Genomic DNA, 21,447 nt, shown 5'->3' with positions numbered 1-21,447 from the left:
AACTAGATGAGAATAATTTATTATTAGGGTTGAAATTCTGTTTTGGAAGTGCTCCTATTAAAGTTTTCCCAAAATGCAATAGTCATAATCCCCCAAAATTCCCTTATATGGATATATGTGTGTGTGTGTGTGTGTGCCTGTGTGTGTGTAGGTATATGATTCCAATAGGTAAGACATGCTTCAGTAATGGCACTCATAATGAGAGAAATGGTGATTGTAGGTATAACCAATGGCGTCTGTTTCTTTAATGGAATTTGGAGACATGCTTATGAAATATATTGCTATTTGGAAATTAGCTAAAAAGGTCAGAAATAAGCATATCCTTATTATATTGGTGCACAACTGTTAAAAATTTATTTCTTTCAATATCTAGTTATTTTTCTTCCATCCTTTCAACAGTGATAAAACTCATGCTTTCAGAAAGGTCATCATCGGTAATAAAGTAATATTTAGCAATGAAATAATCTTTTGCTAAGTTTTGGAAATAAGGACTAGAATCAGTATTCTGTAAAGTTTATAATGACTTTTCCTGTGCTCCTGCACATAGTTCTTATTTTAACATATATTCTTTTAGTAAAACATGTAATATAAAGGTTGAGTCCTATGTTTTCTCTTGCAATATTATTGGCTGCCTGAAATATTTTCCATTAAGGAAGATATTTAATTGATTCTTCAAAAAATATTAATTTTCACCTTATTATAAAAATAAGGTATAACATACTTAAATTTGAATCTCAGTTTTGCCACTTTTAGGCCATATAATCTTGAATTAATTTATCTGCCTCAAAAACTCAACATATTAATAGATTATTTTTTAATGAGGATTATATGAATTAATACATGCAAAACATTAATATAGTATGTGACCATTAGTAAATGCCTAAAAACTATAACTATTATTATTAACATTAATGGATAAATTTATTAATTAATTGAGATATCACATTTTTATATGAAATTACATAAACACACATACTTAGCATGGTGTTGTAGGACTTAACAAATGGTAGTTAAAATCTGTAAGGTAAAAGTCATTGGAAATATAGAAAAAAGTGAGGAAGAAAGCAAAAGTTACCTAAAATCCTATTAGCCAGTGACAAAAAGTCACTATTTTATTTAGTTATGTATTGTTAAATTCAAGGGAGTCTACACTAGGTGACATCAAGATAAACACTTATTTTCAAAGCAAGGGAAATCTTTATTCATAATTATTGGTAAATTACAAAAAAAAAAATAAGAGTAGATGTATGTAAGGTTTGCTAAATGCTTACTTAGTATTGTTGATCTCACAGTAATGGCACTTTTTTGAAAAAGGGAAATGTAAGTTTAAAACCCTCTATTAGCTATAGTTATAATATTTTTGCACATGGAAAGCACACACACACACGCACACAATATGAATTTTGAATCATCTGGAACTATAATCTGAATTCTTGATACCCAATATGTGGTCAGTAGATCAGCACCATCAGCATAACCTAAGCCTGTGATAAATACAGACTTGTGAGCTTCCCTGGTGGCGCAGTGGTTGAGAGTCCGCCTGCCGATGCAGGGGACACGGGTTCGTGCCCTGGTCCGGGAGGATCCCACATGATGCGGAGCGGCTGGGTCCATGAGCCATGGCCGCTGAACCTGCGCGTCTGGAGCCTGTGCTCCGCGGCGGGAGAGGCCACAACAGTGAGAGGCCCACGTACCGCAAAAAAAAAAAAACCGACTCGTGAGTCTTGCCCTAGACCCACCAAATCAAAAATCTGAGGTTTGATTAATGTGCATATAGATACCATGTAACTCATATTCACTTTAAATTTGAAAAGCAATGTTTTAAAACATAATAATAATATTGATAATGATAATAATAATAATACAGAAACAAAGCTTATTGGATTTATGTATTTTAGCAGAATGATTCAGATAGAAAAATACTCTGCTAGTGAAACCAATAAAATCTTTATATGTCATGTTTTGTGTGAATAAAACCAAAGTGTATGCCCTGTAATAATATTAGTGCCTCATTGTGTACAAGCTTACTTCAGTGCTGTTTGAGAGTTACTGGTTTCTCTTTTTGGCTTGTTTTTGATCAGAGCTACAGATAGGACACAAATAATTTACAAGTCTCTAAATATTTAACCCTGGCCTGTGCATACTTATAAAATTTATGCTCAAATCCAAAATTAATAGTATGTGTAATATCAGTATTCCCCACAGAATACCACACTGAGAGAGTTACAGTTGGGAACCTTTCAGAAAATAACTAATGGATACATTTGTGGTCTTCAGTATGATTCTTGTTAAGAAAAAATATATAAATAAATCTATTTTTCATAATAGAAATTGTTTTAATATCTAAAAAGAGCAAGCATATATACATGAATGAGTATGAGGAAAATCATTTTTTCTATGGTTTTGTATTTCGTTTCTTTAAATGCAAGATTTCTTCCTTTTGGGAATGAATAAATATAAGGAAGAATAATTAGTTTGAATATACTTTAACAGTATTATTCATTCATCCATACATTTATTAATCAGAAATATTTAGGAGCTACTTATTAGTAGCTAGATTCCTGTTCACATGAATCCCACATCCAGTGAAGAAGAGAGATAATAGACAAATAAATTTAAATTATGATTATAGGTTGTGATGGGAATGAAGACACTTTGTGATATCAAGTGTCACTTGATACCCCAAACCCACTTTGGGGTTTATCATCAAAACTACTTTGGGGGGGCTTCCCTGGTGGCACAGTGGGTGAGAGTCTGCCTGCCAATGCAGGGGACACGGGATCGTGCCCCACAGTGAGAGGCCTGCGTACCACAAAAAAAAAAAAAAAAAAACTACTTTGGGGTTTATCAAGTGGGATAAACCTCTTTGAGAAAGTGGCTTTTGAACTTGAGGCATGAAAAGGATCCAGTTGCAGAGCATTCTACGCTTGATTTCCTGAAAAATAATGTCCTTAGGTGCTGAAGACCATGGCTTATTAGTAGAAGAGTATGTGAGAGCCCAATAAAAAGTGAAGGAGAACTGTGTAAGGTAATATTTGAGAGGTGGGCTGTAGTCAGTTCGTGTCAGGGCTTGTAGGTAACAATAAGAAAATTGGATTTCAATCAGTGCAATAGAAAGCCAATGAAGAATTTTAAGCAGAGTAGTAAAATGATGAATAATGCTATCAAAAGTCTACCCTGGCCAGAGTATAAACAATGGATTATAGAATGGGTCAAGAGGAGGATCAGTGAGAATAGGTAGAAAGCTTTTGCTGTCCTCTAGGTAACAGATGATGGTGGCTTCAGCTGATGAAAGAAGAGAGCTGTATGGATTTAGCTGTATTTAGGGTGCATAATTATCATGGGAAAGGAATTTATTAAGGAGGATCCCTATGTTTCTGGCTTGAGTACAAAGCAGATGTCTCAATTTCCTAAGCAGTGGGGGAAGACCTAGGTAGGTACATCAGGAAAATCAAGAGTTCTAGTTTGGATTAAGTTTGGAAGGTAGTAGATACCTTGGCAATTAACAGAATAGGTTCTGGAAAAGGTTCAAATCCTACTTTATTGGTTATTAGTAGTGGTGGTTTAATAATTTACTAAAAGTGAGACTTGGTTTTCTCATCTTTAAAAAAGAGGGAGGTTAATAATACCTACCTTATAGGGCTATTGTAAATATTAAGTTAGATATTTCCTCTAAAATGATAAGAACAGTTCCTGATACATTGTAAGCAACAAAATAATAATCACTATTATGATATGATATGACTATTATTATTGGTCACACAAGTGGCAATGTCAAAGAGGCAATCTGGTATAAAAGTATGGTGTGTGAAGGAAAGCGATTGACATTAATTATTTTAAGAAAGCATTTCACCTCATTACACCTTTTTGAGTTAATATTCTATCCTAGAATAGTATTTACTGTTTTTTGTCAACTTATCTTTCTCTCCTTTATCCTTCTCTCTTTTTATGGATTGCAGAGGGTTGAGTAGAGTTGGGAAGTAGCATAAGAAGAGTCGTTAGGACAATGGAAAACACATTCTAATTCTAAAAAGAGTATTTTATTTCCCTTTTTCAACTTTACAGTTACTCCAAAAGTAAATTCAAACTTTGAATTCATCGAATTTAAATTTTCCTGTATAAATAGATAATAATTATTTTTGATAATAGATTTTCAGGTTCATCCAATAATTTTTAAATACTGAAGCTACAAGGAATAATCTGTGTCTTGCATGTCGACTTCATTGTCAATTTTAACCTTTAAATGTCAGGTTTATTGGCACGGCAAAAATATTTTCTCCTTCAGATTTATTTTCTTCTTCTCTGCAAACAGCTACATTATAACAAAATACCATTTTGCCTTCCAGAGTGGAAGATTGAAAATCTTCAAATATATGAATGTATTTGAACATGAGTTTCATTCTTTCATCTGTTTAACAACAAAAAAGAAAGAATTTAATGAGTCCCTAGGTGATAGATACTTTGTCATGTTCTAAGAATTCCAAGATAAAACATGACAATATACTTGCTTTCAAGATGCAAAACCCCAAACATGTGAAGAAGTTTAATCCCTATTTTGTTTCTTTTAAAGCTTTATAAATCATGCTATGTAAATTTGAATTATTATTGTTCTGGTCATTAATATATGGAAATTCTTCTAGAAGTAAATATCATTTTTCTTTTTACATTTTTTTGGCAGCAGTCAAATAGGGTTATGAGAAGAGGTTCAGAGCAGAACACTGAAAGTGGCCACCACCAGCATGAGGATACCAACAAGTCAAATTGGTAAGTGAAAAGATGATTCATGGGTATCTCTTTTATGCGTTATTAAATCTGTTGATGCTGTTTCTCACACAAAAAATCTTCATAGCTTATAAATAAAAATGAGAATGTTTCTAAAATGTAGCCTATAAAATGTATTCTCATTACTTAGAATACCTTAGGGAGGTGGTATTAGGTGGAAAAAGTCTCCAATTCTGCTATAGACAGACAGGGATTTAAAGTAGCTATGTGACTTTGTGAAGTTGCTTAATTCTTTCATTCATACTTTCCTAATTTAAAAATGGAGATTATGGTAGTTACCTAGTTATATTTTCCTAAGAATTAAGTAAGAAATTGCATATGAACAACCGAACATTTCCTTAGCAAAGAAAAAGCTAAAAGCTAAATGTTATGACTAATATTTATTGAATACATTCCACGTGCCAAGTACTAAATACTTTACTGCATTATTTTATTGAATACTCACAACAACCTTTAAAGATAGAAGCTATTAATATTCTCATTTTACAGATGGAGAAACAGTGCTATTAAAAGATACGTGGCCTGCCTTAAGTCACAAATTGCTCCCTGAGACAATTGTTAGAATGCAGTTCTGTCTGATGCCAGAGTTTCTGTTCTTGTATTTACTCATAAAGCCAACAAACATTTATTGGGTATGTAATAAATGCCAACCTTCTTTTAGCTGAGCTGCCATGCTATTTCCCAAATGATTTTTACTTAGACTATAACAACCATATACTTATATGAAGTCTTATAGCTTACAAATAATTTATGAATAAGTAATTTTGTTTAGTATTCACATAATCTCTATGAAAGACAAAGTAGGGACCATTGCTCATATCTTTGCAGATGGAGAAATTGAGGTTCCAACAGGTTAACTGATCTACTGGATATAGCTCAGTGCTTCTCAGACCCTGTGGTTAAGGGTCAGTTTACTGTTAATTCATTTTAATTCATTACAGACTGAATGCTTTTATAAAATTGCTAAAAGTTAATTGCTAGAGAAATGAAACGATTAAAAGGTAGACACAAAATATACAAGTCCACATATTTATTATTGTCATTATCTTACAGATATATAATCACCCTAATAAATGTCTATAAAAGTTTCTAATGCTTATTCTCCATTTCCATACTCCTCATGGTGCAGACCAATTAGCATGTGCAGACTGACACTAGCCTGTAAACCAGACAGTAAATCATAGCGTCAGTAGAGCTAATATGAGGCAAATCAATCCTAGACCTTCCATCTTCTAGCCCAGGTCTTTTTATATTGCTCCATACTGCCTCAACATACAGCCAGAAGCCTGTTTTATAATCTAAGAGACAAAAAGATCAAATTCCAAATTGTTCACATGCAACCGTTGCAAGAAAACTGACAATGATAAAACATCTTAAAAGAGCTATATGAAAGAATTGACATGAAAAAAAGTGAAAAAAAAAGTTGAAAGTTTATAGGAATGATTTATTTTAAATTTATTTATAAGAAACCAAGACTTTAGGGCTTCCCTGGTGGCGCAGTGGTTGAGAGTCCGCCTGCCGATGCAGGGCACGTGGGTTCGTGCCCTGGTCCGGGAGGATCCCACGTGCTGCGGAGCGGCTGGGCCTGTGAGCCATGGCCGCTGAGCCTGCGCGTCTGGAGCCTGTGCTTCGCGGCGGGAGGGGCCCCGGCGGTGAGAGGCCCACGTACCGCAAAAAAAAAAAAAACGAAACCAAGACTTTAAAATTTTGATGTGTGATATATTGCTGATTTTCTCATGATACGTTTTTTTCTCCCTCTTCTTTTTTCATTATGTTTATCCTTTGAAAAGAGAAGTTAAATTGTATTTAGAAGGCTGGGCTTTGTCATTTCCTGAGCAGTGTATAGACCTTGTATAATTCTAAGAGATAAAAGTGGGTCTTGACCAGCTATGAAATGAAAATGAACTCATCTCCCCACTATACTGAAAAAGCCTGAAAATAAATGTAACTCGTTTATTTCAAAAAATACCAAAGGAAATTACAGCACTTTGGGGGCAAAGTAAAATGAACACTGAGTCAGCAATGAAAAGTCACTTTGTAAGACAGTTTTGTGGCTTTCTCAGTTCTACTGAAATGGATCCAAATATTTACATGTGCTATGTTATTAATGACTATTTTGCCATCAGTGTCAAAGTCATATGGCACAGATGTTCAGGAGTGACTTTTGGTTGTGAGTAAATATTAGAGGAAGATTGAATTTTCCTCCAAATGAGGCTGGTGGGATGGTTTTTTAATCCTAGTTTACGATGTCAGAAATAGTTGTTTTTTGGAAGTTCTACCATCTTAACTGTGCTTGATGCAGCTTAAAATGACTATAAGGGCATAGAGAAAGATGAAAATTTATGACAAAATTCAAAACTGAGACTTTCAGCCAATCTATTATTAGCTTCTGGGAAGACTCCACATTGCTAAATTGAAATTCACAGTCTGGAGTAGAACAAACCCATGGCCTTAAATAATATAGAGAGACTCTGTGTTCCTCACTTACTTTCTGCCCGCTGATTCAGAGATTCAAGATTTGTATGACTCAGAAAGCTAAGCAGCCATTGGTACCTCCCTTCAATCAATGCCTTTATATCAACATCCATTTGAGGATTATCTTTCCTGCTCCCTCTGAAAAGGCTAGAAAGAAAGGAAGGTCTTAGGGAAATACATTGTAACCAAGGAGAAAGATAGTCCCTATAGGTGACGATAGTACTGTGTGTGTGTGTGTGTGTGTGTGTCTGTGTGTTGTTAAACTCTATCATATCATCACAGAACCACAGAGTGTGGAGAGAAGGTGGTCCACCAACATTCTAGCAGACGTCTTTTATTTGAATGTCCGATACCAATTGGAATTTAGGCCTGAGATTGTTCACAGTTTACTCTTCAACTGTGAAGCTTAGAGTCTTTCTACTAAAAACCATGTTATCAGTAGGACCAAGGGCTAAGGGTCAGTCTTATGACTTGTCTGTTGAAAAATACCACCCTTCATTAGATTTTATCACATTCTCAAATCTAGAAGCAAACAATAGCAACAACACAATCAAAGTCAAACAGGATCTGGATAATGATTACTTTGACATGGGAAAGGAAAGTCTCAGAGGTAAATCATATGTAGGTCAATGAGTTAATACAAAACACAGAAAAATATCTTAGAAAGTTGTTTTTTAGCCTTAACACATTCATCGATTAACTTAGAAATATAAGGCATTAAGATTGAAAAAGTTGAAATGCAAAGGATCGAAAGGAAACAGAAAATGCAATAGAAGAATTAAATCTGCCTTTGAAGGCAACAGCTAATATAATCAGATTTGTGGAAAGCAGATTGAAGGCTCCTTCTCATTGTAGAATGCAGCAGGCAAGGACAATGATGAAAATTATGAGAGAAAAAAATGACCAATAGGGCAAACAAATCAAATATATAGGTAATTATTCATGAAAAAAGAGAAAAAGAATAAATAAAAAAGAAGCCCTAATCAAAGAATCACAAGGGAAAAAAGTCTTGCTCAAGAAAAAAAATGAAAAGCACTTTTTATCACTCTAGAATTTACTCGCTAAGATCTGAGATTCTTTTTTTGGATTGTGTGGGAATTTCCTACTTTTTTAAAGTTAGGAAAATTTAGTGGTAAATCAATATGAAAGATTATTTTGGCTCTGGTAGTTTTTTTTTTTTCTTTCTTTTTTTAATGCTTCATGCTTCTACACTATAGAAGCTTGGTTTACTCAGATTTTCTTATTTTCCTTAAACAATTTTGATAATTTCTATTAACAGAAAAATTATCAATGCTAAGTAAGTGTCCATGTATGAATATACATATAGAAAAAAAGACTTGAAGTATATGCACTAGTGGAATAATTAACTGATTTTTATTTTTCTATTTTAATCTCATCTATGTTATCTGACATTATATATATCATATATAATATATAATTGATTCATTAAAGATTTTTGTTGAAATATGCTTAATAACAGTGCACAAATAATAAGTGAACAACTCAATAAATTATCACAAAATCCACAAACATGTGTATTAACCATTCAAATTAGGAAACAGAGCATAACCAATATAATTGAAGGTGCTCTTTTTCTTCCTAAGTCACAAATCCAAACCCTCCATAAGGTAACAAGTTTCCTAAATTCAAATACTGTTAATTATTTCAACTTTTTCTGAGTTTTATATAAATGGAATAATAGAATATGTATTAATACTTGTTTTTTTGTGTGTGGCCTCTTGTTCTCAATATTACTTATGTGAGACTTCTATGTGTAATAGTAACTTACCTTTCAATGTGATATACTATTTTATCATGGCTACTTTGTGGCTCTTACTTTCTTATACTTGTCTTTTGGGGCATGTATGTGCACATTTCTGTTGGATATGCAATTAATTATATGTTTCTTATATGTTCACTTTTAGTAGGTACTGCTACTTTCCCAAACTGGTTGTGCTAATTTACATTCCCACTGGCAGAGTGTAAGAGTTGTAGTTGCTTCACATCTTTACCAACACTTGGCAATTATCAGGGATTTTAATTTTAGCAGTCTGGTGGGTGTGTTATAGTATCTCATTATGGTTTTAATTAACATTTCCATGATGTCTGAGAAGGGTGGTATTGCTATCTCAGATCAACAATTCCCTAGGTACCCCAAAATTAAAAGGCAAGTAGAAATTTAGAGGAAGTATTAAGAAAGGTGGTAACTTTATTAAGCTACAATGAATGAACATTCAGTCTAAAGGATTCTAAAATTCCACTTTACATTAGACAATGAAAAATTGTATAAAAGCATGTCATTAAATATATGCAAGCCTGGCAATCTCTTCCAAATTAAAAATTCAGCTTATCAAGAGATTGACCAAGATGGCAGAGTAGAAAGACCCTGAGCTCACTTTTTCTCATGAGCACACCAAAACCGCAACTATTTTCAGAACAACCATCAATAAAAAAAGGCCAGGTCTTCCCTGGTGGTGCAGTGGTTGAGAGTCCGCCTGCCGATGCAGGGGACACGAGTTCGTGCCCTGGTCCGGGAAGATCCCACATGCCATGGAGCGGCTGGGCCCGTGAGTCATGGCCGCTGAGCCTGTGCGTCCGGAGCCTGTGCTCCGCAACAGGAGAGGCCACAACAGTGAGAGGCCCGCGTACCACAAAAAATAATAATAATAAAAATAAAAAAAGTTTTTAAAAATTAAAAAGGCCAGAACCTACCAGAAAAGATCTACTTTTTTTTTTTTTAACATCTTTATTGGAGTAAAATTGCTTTACAGTGCTGTGTTACTTTCTGCTTTATAACAAAGTGAATCAGCTATACATATACATATATCCCTATCTCCTCTCTCTTGCGTCTCCCTCCCAACCTCCCTATCCCAGCCTTCTAGGTGGTCACAAAGCACCGAGCTGATCTCCCTGTGCTATGTGACTGCTTCCCACTATCTATTTTACATTTGGTAGTATTTATAAGTCCATGCCACTCTCTCACTTCGTCCCAGCTTACCCTTCCCCCTCCTCGTGTCCTCAAGTCCATTCTCTATGTCTGCGTCTTTATTCCTGTCCTGACCCTAGGTTTTTCGGAACCAGTTTTTTTTTGGATTCCATATATATGGGTTAGCATACAGTATTTGTTTTTCTCTTTCTGACTTACTTCACTCTGTATGACAGACTCTAGGTCCATCCACCTCACTGCAAATAACTCAATTTCGTTTCTTTTTATGGCTGAGTAGTATTCCATTGTATATATGTGCCACATCTTCTTTATCCATTCATCTGATGATGGTTACTTAGGTTGCTTCCATGTCCTGGCTATTGTAAATAGTGCTGCAATGAACATTGTGGTACATGACCCTTTTGGAATTATGGTTTTCTCAGGGTATATGCCCAGTAGTGGGATTGTTGGGTCGTATGGTAGTTCTATTTTTAGTTTTTTAAGGAACATCCATACTGTTCTCCATACTGTTCTCATCCATACTGTTCTAGTGGCTGTATCAATTCACACTCCCACCAACAGTGCAAGAAGGTTCCCTTTTCTCCATACCCTCTCCAGCATTGATTGGTTGTAGATTTTTTGATGATGGCCATTCTGACTAGTGTGAGGTGGTACCTCACTGTAGTTTTGATTTGCATTTCTCTAATGATTAGTGACGTTGAGCATCCTTTCATGTGTTTGTCGTCAATCTGTATATCTTCTTTGGAGAAATGTCTGTTTAGGTCTTCTGCCCATTTTTGGATTGGGTTGTTTGTTTTTTTGATATAGAGTTGCATGAGCTGCTTGTAAATTTTGGAGGTAAATCCTCTGTCAGTTGCTTCATTTGCAAATATTTTCTCCCATGCTGAGGGTTGTCTTTTCGTCTCGTTTATGGTCTCCTTTGCTGTGCAAAAGCTTTTAAGTTTCATTACGTCCCATTTGTTTATTTTTGCTTTTATTTCCCTTTCTCTAGGAGGTGGGTCAAAAAGGATCTTGCTGTGATTTATGTCATAGAGTGTTCTGCCTATGTTTTCCTCTAAGAGTTTTATAGTGTCTGGCCTTACATTTAGATCTTTAGTCCATTTTGAGTTTATTTTTGTGTATGGTGTTCCGGAGTGTTCTAATTTCATTCTTTAACATGTAGCTGTCCAGTTTTCCCAGCACCACTTACTGAAGAGGCTGTCTTTTCTCCACTGTATATTCTTTCTTCATTTATCAAAAAGGGTGACCATATGTGCATGGGTTTATCTCTGTTCTTGTGCGATTACCATACTGTCTTGATTACTGTAGCTTTGTAGTATAATCTGAAGTCAGGGAGCTTGATTCCTCCAGCTCCGTTTTCTTCCTCAAGATTGCTTTGGCTATTTGGAGTCTTTTGTGTTTTCATACAAATTGTGAAATTTTTTGTTCTAGTTCTGTGAAAAATGCCATTGCTAGTGTGATAGGGATTGCACTGAATCTGTATATTGCTTTGGGTAGTAGAGTCATTTTCACAATGTTGATTCTTCCAATCCAAGAACATGGTATATCTCTCCATCTGTTTGTATGATCTTTAATCTCTTTCATCAGTGCCTTATATTTTTTTGACTACAGGTCTATTACCTATTTGGTAGGTTTCTTCCTAAGTATTTTATTCTTTTTGTTGCAATGGTAAATGGGAGTGTTTCTTTAATTTCACTTTCAGACTTTCTATCATTAGTGTATAGGAATGCAGGAGGTTTCTGTGCATTAATTTTGTATCCTTTTACTTTACCAAATTCATTGATTAGCTCTAGTAGTTTTCCGGTAGCATCTTTAGGATTCTATAGTATCTTTAGGATCTATAGTATCATGTCATCTGCAAACAGTGACAGCTTTACTTCTTCTTTTCCAATTTGGATTCCTTTTATTTCTTTTTCTTCTCTGACTGCTATGGTGAAAACTTCCAAATCTCCATTGAATAAGAGTGGTGAGAGTGGACAACCTTGTATTGTTCCTGATCTTAGAGGAAATGGTTTCAGTTTTTCACCACTGAGAACAATGTTGGCTATGGGTTTGTCATATATGGCCTTTATTATGTTGAGGTAAGATCTCTCTATGCCTACTTTCTGGAGGGTTTTTATCATAAATGGGTGTTGAATTTTGTCAAAAGCTTTTTCTGCATCTATTGAAATGATCATATGCTTTTTCTTCTTCATTTTTTAATATGGTTTATCACATTGATTGATTTGCATATATTGAAGAATCCTTACAGTCCTGGGATAAACCCCACTTGATCATGGTGTATGATCCTTTTCATATGCTGTTGGATTCTGTTAGCTAGTATTTTGTTGAGGATTTTTGCATCTATGTTCATCAGTGATATTGGCCTGTAGTTTTCTTTCTTTGTGACATCTTTGTCTGGTTTTGGTGTCAGGGTGATGGTGGCCTTGTAGAATGAGTTTGGGAGTGTTTCTCCCTCTGCTGTATCTTGGAAGAATTTGAGATGGATAGGTGTTTGCTCCTCTCTAAATGTTTGACAGAATTTGCCTGTGAAGCCAACTGGTCCTGGGCTTTTGTTTGTTGGAAGGTTTTTAATTACAGTCCCAATTTCAGTGCTTGTGATTGGTCTGTTTATATTTTCTATTTCTTCGTGGTTCAGCCTCAGAAGGTTGTGCTTTTCTAAGAATTTGTCCATTTCTTCCAGGTTGCCCATTTTATTGGCATAGGGTTGCTTGTAGTAATCTCTCATGATCCTTTGTATTTCTGCAGTGTCAGTTGTTACTTCTCCTTTTTCATTTCTAATTCTCTTGAGTTGGGTCTTCTTTTTTTTCCTGATGAGTCTGGCTAATGGTTTATCAATTTTGTTTACCTTCTCAAAGAACTGCTTTTTGGTTTTATTGATCTTTGCTATCGTTTCCTTCATTTCTTTTTCATTTATTTCTGATCTGATCTTTATGATTTCTTTCCATCTGCTAACTTTGGGTTTTTTTTGTTCTTCTTTCTCTAATTGCTTTAGGTATAAGGTTAGGTTGTTTATTTGAGATGTTTCTTGTTTCTTGAGGTAGGATTGTATTGCTATAACCTTCCATCTTAGAACTGCTTTTGCTGCATCCCATAGGTTTTTGGTTGTCATGTTTTCATTGTCATTTATTTCTAGGTATTTTTTGATTTCCTCTTTGATTTCTTCAGTGATCTCTTGGTTATTAAGTATTGTATTGTTTAGCCTCCGTGTGTTTGTATATTTTACAGATTTTTTTCCTATAATTGGTATCTAGTCTCATAGCATTGTGGTCAAAAAAGATACTTGATACAATTTCAATTTTCTTAAATTTACCAAGGCTTGATTTGTGACCCAAGATATGATCTATCCTGGAGAATGTTCCATGAGCACATGTGAAGAAAGTGTATTCTGTTGTTTTTGGATGGAATGTCCTATAAATATCAATTAAGTCCATCTTGTTTAATGTATCTTTTACAGCTGTGTTTCCTTATTTACATTCCTTTTGTATGATCTGTCCATTGGTGAAAGTGGGGCATTAAAGTCCCCTACTATGATTGTGTTACTGTTGATTTCCCCTTTTATGGCTGTTAGCATTTGCCCTATGTATTGAGGTGCTCCTATGTCTGGTGCATAAATATTTACAATTGTTATATCTTCTTCTTGGATTGATCCCTTGATCATTATGTAGTGTCCTTCTTTGTCTTTAATAGTCTTTATTTTAACGTCTATTTTGTCTGATATGAGAATTGCTGCTCCAGCTTTCTTTTCTTTTTTTTTTTTTTTTTGCGGTATGTGGGCCTCTCACTGTTGCGGCCTCTCCTGTTGCGGAGCACAGGTTCCGGACGCGCAGACTCAGCACCATGGCTCAAGGGCCCAACCACTCCACGGCATGTGGGATCCTCCCAGACCGGGGCACGAACCCTTGTCCCCTGCATCCGCAGGCGGACTCCCAACCACTGCGCCACCAGGGAAGCCCCTCCAGCTTTCTTTTGATTTCCATTTGCATGGAATATCTTTTTCCATCTTCTCACTTTGAGTCAGTATGTGTCTCTAGGTCTGAAGTGGGTCTCTTGTAGACAGTATATATACAGGTCCTGTTTTTGTAACCATTCAACCAGTCTGTGTCTTTTAGTGGGAGCATTTAATCCATTTACATTTAAAGTAATTATCAATATGTATGTTCCTATTCCCATTTTCTTAATTGTTTTGGGTTTGTTATTGCAGGTCTTTTCCTTCTCTTGTGTTTCCTGCCTAGAGGAGTTCCTTTAGCATTTGTTGTAAAGCTGGTTTGGTGGTGCTGATTTCTCTTAGCTTTTGCTTTTCTGTAAAGATTTTAATTTCTCAGTTGAATGTGAATGAGATCCTTCCTGGGTAGAGTAATCTTGGTTGTAGCTTCCTCCCTTTCATCACTTTAAATATGCCTTGCCACTCCCTTCTGGCTTGCAGAGTTTCTGCTGAAAGATCAGCTGTTAAACTTATGGGGATTCCATTTTATGTTATTTGTTGTTTTTCCCTTGCTACTTTTAATATTTTTTCTTTGTATTTAATTTTTGATAGTTTGATGAATATGTGTCTTGATGTGTTTCCCCTTGGATTTATCCTGTATTGGACTCTGTGTGCCTCCTGGACTTGATTGACTATTTCCTTTCCCATATTAGGGAAGCTTTCAACTACAATCTCTTCAAATATTTTCTCAGTCCCTTTCTTTTCCTCTTCTTCTTCTGGGACCCCTATAATTCAAATGTTGGTGTGTTTAATGTTGTCCCAGGGGTCTCTGAGACTGTCTTCAGTTCTCTTTATTCTTTTTTTTTTTTTTTTTTTTTTGTGGTACACGGGCCTCTCACTGTTGTGGCCCTCTCCCGTTGCGGAGCACAGGCTCCAGACGCACAGGCTTCGTTTGCGGACATGCAGGCTGCGTTTGCGGACATGCAGGCTCAGCAGCCATGGCTCCCGGGCCCAGCCGCTCCGTGGCGTGTGAGATCTTCCCGGACCAGGGCACGAACCCGTGTCCCCTGCATTGGCAGGAGGACTCTCAACCACTGCGCCACCAGGGAAGCCCTATTCATTTTCTTTTTCTGCTCTGCAGTAGTTATTTCCACTATTTTATCTTCCAGGTAACTTATCTGTTATTCTGCCTCAGTTATTCTGCTATTGATTCCTTCTAGAGAATTTTTAATTTCATTTATTATGTTGTTCATCATTGTTTTTTTGCCCTTTAGTTCTTCTAGGTCCTTGTTAAACATTTCTTGTATTTTCTCCATTCTATTTCCAAGATTTTGGATCATCTTTACTATCATTACTCTGAATTCTTTTTCAGGTAGACTGCCTATTTCCTCTTCATTTGTTTAGTCTGGTAGGTTTTTACCTTGCTCCTTCTTCTGTGTATTTCTCTGTGTTCTCATTTTGCTTAACTTATTATGTTTGGGTCTCCTTTTCACAGCGTGCAGGTTTGCAGTTGCTGTTTTTTCTGGTGTCTTCCCCCAGTGTGTAAGGTTGGTTCAGTGGGTTCTGTAGGCTTCCTGGTGGAGGGTACTAGTACCTGTGTTCTGATGGATGAGGCTGGATCTTGTCTTGTTGGTGGGCAGGACCATGTCCGATGGTGTGTTTTGGGGTGTCTGTGAACTCATTATAATTCCAGGCAGCCTCTCTGCTAATGGGTCGTGTTGTGTTTCTGTCTTGCTAGTTGTTTGGCATAGGGTGTCCAGCGCTGTAGCTTGCTGTTTGTTGAGTGGAGCTGGGTCTTAGCATTGAGATGGAGATCTCTCGGATAGCTTTTGCTGTTTGATATTATGTGGAACTGGGCTGTGTCTGGTGGACCAATGTCCTGAACTCTACTCTCTCACCTCAGAGGCACAGGTCTGACATCTGGCTGGAGCACCAAGACCCTGTCAGCCACACGGTAGTTCTGTGATCTTGGACCAGGCAGTTAACATCTCTGTTCCTCAGATTTCCTTTCATGCAGCACCTCCTTGCCCCAGAGGCCCAGTCAGGTGCAAGAGAAGGGCTGTCACTCACATGCTGTGCAGGGAGGAAGCCCACAAGGCTGGACAATCCAGACGTTTTAAAGCCTTGCTCTACTGAAAGGCTGAGTTTTCAGTATTGGCAATCATGTTTTAGTTGGTATTGGCTGTATTTTTCTACTAGTTCTCGGGTAGTTTTGCAGATATACCAATCTTTCACTTACCTTTAAGTGATTGATTTTTGGACCTGACTAAGATTCTAAAAGGATTATGAAATTTAATAACAGATATAATATCTATGTGGGTTTTGCTCTTATATTAAGCATAATTCCAACTGATTCTATTGTCTGTTTTTCTAGACTACAGAAAATTAGAAAGAGGCAGAGAGTCCATTTAAATCAGGTATACTGGCAGTGTCCAAAAGGGACAGCTGACAGAATAGCAATAGATAAAATAAAAGACACACTCAAATGTACAGATTAGAAAACTTAGAAAAATGAAATTATTGTTATATTGAAGTAAATTCCTTAGACACAGGAAAATACATTTATGTCCAGTTTATTATGTTTAAGAAAGATAAGAATGTGTGATAAATCTTAAAAATGAACTTTTGCAAGTCACTTGCTGGTTTCTATTGGATATATTCCTTCATGTTTAGAAATTCTCTTATATGACTTCAGCAGTTATTTTCTTTGGTAACAACAATATGCAAACATATTTTCTTCACTGAAAATTACAAAGCACATAAAATAGTATTATGATAATAGTAAAGACACTTGTAAATCCTCTAAATATTTCCAGGTAACCCTCTTTTAAGAACGTCAGATGATAATTTTTCCTTTGGTAAGTACGGTATTTCCTGAGCATCTTCTATGGACCAGGAACATTGTCTGATACTAAGAGTGCAGCTGTGAACAAGACATGAATCCTAACCTGGAGGAACAAAAGGCTACATATGACCTGGGTCCATACTAATATTCTTACCGAATGTCCCTTTACCCACTTAAAACTATTAAATGAAATAACAAAGACGGAACTTTGTGACAACTGAGAAAGACTCAGTCAGTGTTTGTTGATATTGATTCAACTCACAGTTCCATCTATGCTTCTCAACAACCCAGTGAGGCTAAAATTACCACCATCCTTGTTGACCTTCAACTTGTTGCTAAATCTCTTGAGCTCAGATTCATTAACTGTAAGGTAGGTATACAAACACCTAACATTTGGGGTTATTGTGGAGATTCAATAAAAAAATTTATATGTGGAATACACAGTACATAATTTGTATTGAGTATTCTCCTTCTTATCATTTTAAATGCATATTTTCAGAGCATCAGATGAAAAAGCCAGAACATCATGGTGGAATATGTTTTGTTTGCTTTTTGGATTTCAGTTATGCCATTCTCATAATTTAAGCACCATTTACTTTTTTGCAAATTAATGCAAAATAATTTTGTAGTGTCCTGTTGGGAGTGTTGGAATAGAGCATACACTCAGTGGTGCTAGGATTTTATTTTATGGGTGATTATTAAACAAATCCATGCTATCACATTGGACTCCTGTAATGCAGCATCATAATTCACATTTGGGCTCCATGTCTTGTTAGCAGCTTGCCTCTGTATCCAAAGTCCCCTAAAATAGGCATGTACTGCTTTAGACACTTCATAGTTTCTTTTGGCTTTTGCTCTTTTCCAGTTTTTAGAGTATCTAATTTGGGGGCAGCATTCAAGATAAACAATGTGATTAGTGTGTATAGCTAAGGCAGACTTTCAAGGGCGGGTAGTTGATCAAGGAAGGTTCAAGAGTAGGACAGGGGAATCTAAAAAAATGATACAATGAATTTATTTACAAAACAGAAATAGAGTCACAGATGTCAAAAACAGCCTTATGGTTCCCGAGGGAGAAAAGGTGGGAGGGATAAATTGGGAGATTGGGATTAACATATACACACTATTATATATAAAATAGGTAACTAATGAGAACCTACTGTATAGCACAAGGAACTCTACTCAGTACTCTGTAATGACCTATATGGGTAAAGAATCTTAAAAAGAGTGGATATATGTATATGTATAACTAATTCACTTTGCTGTATACCTGAAACTAACACAACATTGTAAATCAGCTATACTCCAATAAAAATCAATTTAAAATAAAATAATCAAAAAACAATCAAAAGGCAAACCACAATCAGGAAAAGCATTTGCAATATGGAAAGGATATCCTAATATATGAAGAGATCTAGGAAAAATAGAATTGGCAATGGGCATAAGCAATTAACTGAAGAAACAATACAAATGGCAAAAAAATTTTTGAACTTTTCTATTAATCAAAGAAATAAAACAATTTCCCATTAAAAATAAAGGGTAGGATGGAGGAGAAGGTGAGGGTTTGTCTATGAAGAATTAGGTGAGCCTGGCAGTGGTCATCACACAGGTACCAGAAGCAACAGATCAGAAAGCAAGTGACAAGGACCCACTTAATGGCAAATGGATTTTGGAGAGGGAACTTCAGGTTTTAAGAGGATCAGTGGGAGTAAGATAGAGTTTTAGTTACAAAGCCTATCAAATTCTTGAAAATATTTCCAGATATGAAAAAAGATTCAGATAGGGCTTCCCTGGTGGCGCAGTGGTTGGGAGTCCGCCTGCCGTTGCAGGAGGCGCGGGTTCGTGCCCCGGTCCAGGAAGATCCCACGTGCTGCGGAGCGGCTGGGCCCGTGAGCCATGGCCACTGAGCCTGCGCGTCTGGAGCCTGTGCTCCGCAACGGGAGAGGCCACAGCAGTGAGAGGCCCGCGCACCACAAAAAAAAAAAAAAAAAGATTCAGATGTATTAACAGTGATTCAGTTAACATAACTGAACTGCAAGGCATTACTCATGATGAATAAGATAAGAGTTTGTCACAGGAAAAATAACAAAGCTGAAATGAGAACAATAGGACATTTAGTTAATCAGCAAGTGGTTTTTGAGTTCTAAACATATGTCTCACACTGTATTAGGCCCAGAGAGGTACAAAAGTATAGTAGAACATTGACCGCACCTTCAAGAAATTTATAATAAAGTTGCAGAAGTATCATTCTTCATTATAGAGGAATAAAACATTAAAAAAAAATTCAGGGAATTATTTGTGACAAATTGTTTGCTCCTGAGGTTATGACATCTGGTGCATTATGTGAACTAAAGCTAAAAGAGCAATTTGTTGTTCATCTCTTCAAAGTAATCTTGCCAATTCATAAATTCACATCAAGTAAATTTTCCCAGTAGTTTTCTCCTTACGTCCTATAAACCTGAACCTAAACGGCATTGAGAGAAATTGATAATTATAGTCTCTGTCATTTACCTTGTAAAATATTCTCATTAAGATTCACTTTGTGGTACCCTGTCTGGATTGCTAATTTTTTTCAGTGAGAATGCTTGGGCTGAGTTGTTATTATTCAAAACATATGCCTCCCAGCAACTTTTTCTTTGAGGGACAAAGAAAGTAGTGATGACTCAAGAGAAAAAAAAAAAATTAATTTGAAACCTGTATGCAATGTTGCTCTTTTGTTTTTGTTTGTTTGTTTGTTTTTTCCTAGTGGGAAAGGTAGTTTTATATTCCTGGAACTAGTGTTTACATAATAATTTTCTTCATGACTTGGTGACAATATTGAGGATTTAAGATTTTGGTACATAATTTAGTCTCATTAATATATCTTAAGACTTCACTGTGTGCCTTGCCAGCATTTCAGTCCTCTTTGAAAAGGCCTTTATTTTGCTATGTGATGAGATTTGTAACTGGTCCTGGTCGAGATAAAAGTTTCTGTTTTCATGAAAGAGAACTATCATACACAGAGACCATGAGAACTTTTTTTTTTTAACCATTGTGACAGGTCAGGATTTCTTCCTCATCTCTCCAGCTTTTTGTGTTTCCATGATACACTGCTTGACTGTTCTGCATCTGGAATTAGCTCTGCAATAGATCCTGTTCACTTATGATTTTAAGTGGCTACTTAACAGCACTTCAGCAATTTCAGGGAGGTGCCCTCTCTTCATAGATTGTAGAAAATGATTCTTACTCCCATAGTTCTGGAAGCTCCCAAACTCAGGAAGTGATGAAAACGCTTTTAGAGTAGAGATAGTTAAACATTATTTTAAATAAATGCCTAGGAGGAATGGATACAAGATGATTCATAACATGTGTGTGTGGTAAGACCGCTGATCCTTCATAATGGAAGAAGTAGTTTGCCCCAAAAGAATATTGTTCCAGATCACTTCTTTTATTTTTCACAGACATTCCTTGGATTAGAAGCTTTAGATTAACAAATATTACATATGTCTGTGTGTCCAGTTTGTGCCATGCATATCAGAGAAAAGAATCTTCACAGGTCTCCAGAGTGATACTTTGGGATGGAGAGAGAAAGATGACCTGGTTCCAATGTGTGTATCACTGGACAGTTTCTCACAGAACTTCTAAAACGCTCACTTGTCTGTACTCTGGAAAGGGAGCAGTCAGAATTGAGCAAACATCTGACATCAAAGGAGACTTCAGAAAGTGCAAATTTCTCTTTTGGTGTTCTCCAGATTTTTTATTTATTTCTCTTCCTCCTCATTTTATGCATGTGGAAGAAATGTACTACCATGCCTCTGAGGTAGAAGACATAGAGAGGATGGAGACTCACAGAAGAGTCTTGCAAGGCTATAAGTGAGGCAACCTACTATACATGTAACCCTTGGGTTAGGGGTAGAAGTAAATAAATAGGCTGAGGAGTGGGGCCAGCCCCTGTAACCACACGTGTGTTGAATATTGGTCTTAGCACAAATCAGCATGTGACTTCAGTAAGTTATTTTTGTTTGCTTATCTGTAAACTGGCAATAATAATAGTACTTACTTTAATAAATTTGAAGTAGTGATTGAAAAACATAATGCTTGTAAAGCATTTAACATAGTACCCAGCATCAGAGAAACACTCAAAAATTACTAACCATTGTCACGTGAATGAAATGTACTAACAAATGCTCGTTATTATTTGAGAAACAAAGAATCAGAAGATAAAAATGAAAGGGAAGAAAATGCATGGGGAATATGGGATGTGGAAGTACTAATATGTTGAGGTGAGTCCTTCAGGATGAATGTGTCCATCTGGCACATAAGGATACAGGGCCGTCCAGATACAGGGGTCAGCATATGCAGAGAGAATAGCACATGGGTAAAAGATTCCAAGGTGTGGGTAGGGAACTACAAAATCGTTAGTACTGCAAGAGTGTACTGTGGAAGGCAGGGGGAGGTGGGAGATAGAATTTCAGCACTAGGTAGAGACTGTCTCAT

General features: G+C 36.2%; 1 protein-coding gene across 8 annotated transcripts in view; it reads left to right on the top strand.

Moving 5' to 3' along the window:
- The window catches only part of LINGO2 (leucine rich repeat and Ig domain containing 2), a 1,190,714-nt gene that overhangs the window by 675,609 nt on the left and 493,658 nt on the right, over positions 1 to 21,447 (top strand). For all 8 annotated transcript variants that reach the window (XM_060301024.1, XM_060301022.1, XM_060301023.1 and 5 more), the window contains one exon: positions 4,679 to 4,764. The gene's annotated coding sequence lies outside the window, so the exon portion shown is untranslated. The remainder of the gene's footprint in view (positions 1 to 4,678; positions 4,765 to 21,447) is intronic.

The sequence above is a fragment of the Globicephala melas genome, chromosome 6, assembly GCF_963455315.2.
Source record: "Globicephala melas chromosome 6, mGloMel1.2, whole genome shotgun sequence".
NCBI lineage: Eukaryota > Metazoa > Chordata > Mammalia > Artiodactyla > Delphinidae > Globicephala > Globicephala melas.
Note: the sequence above shows the minus strand (reverse complement) of the source record. Positions and strands in the feature narration are given on the sequence as shown.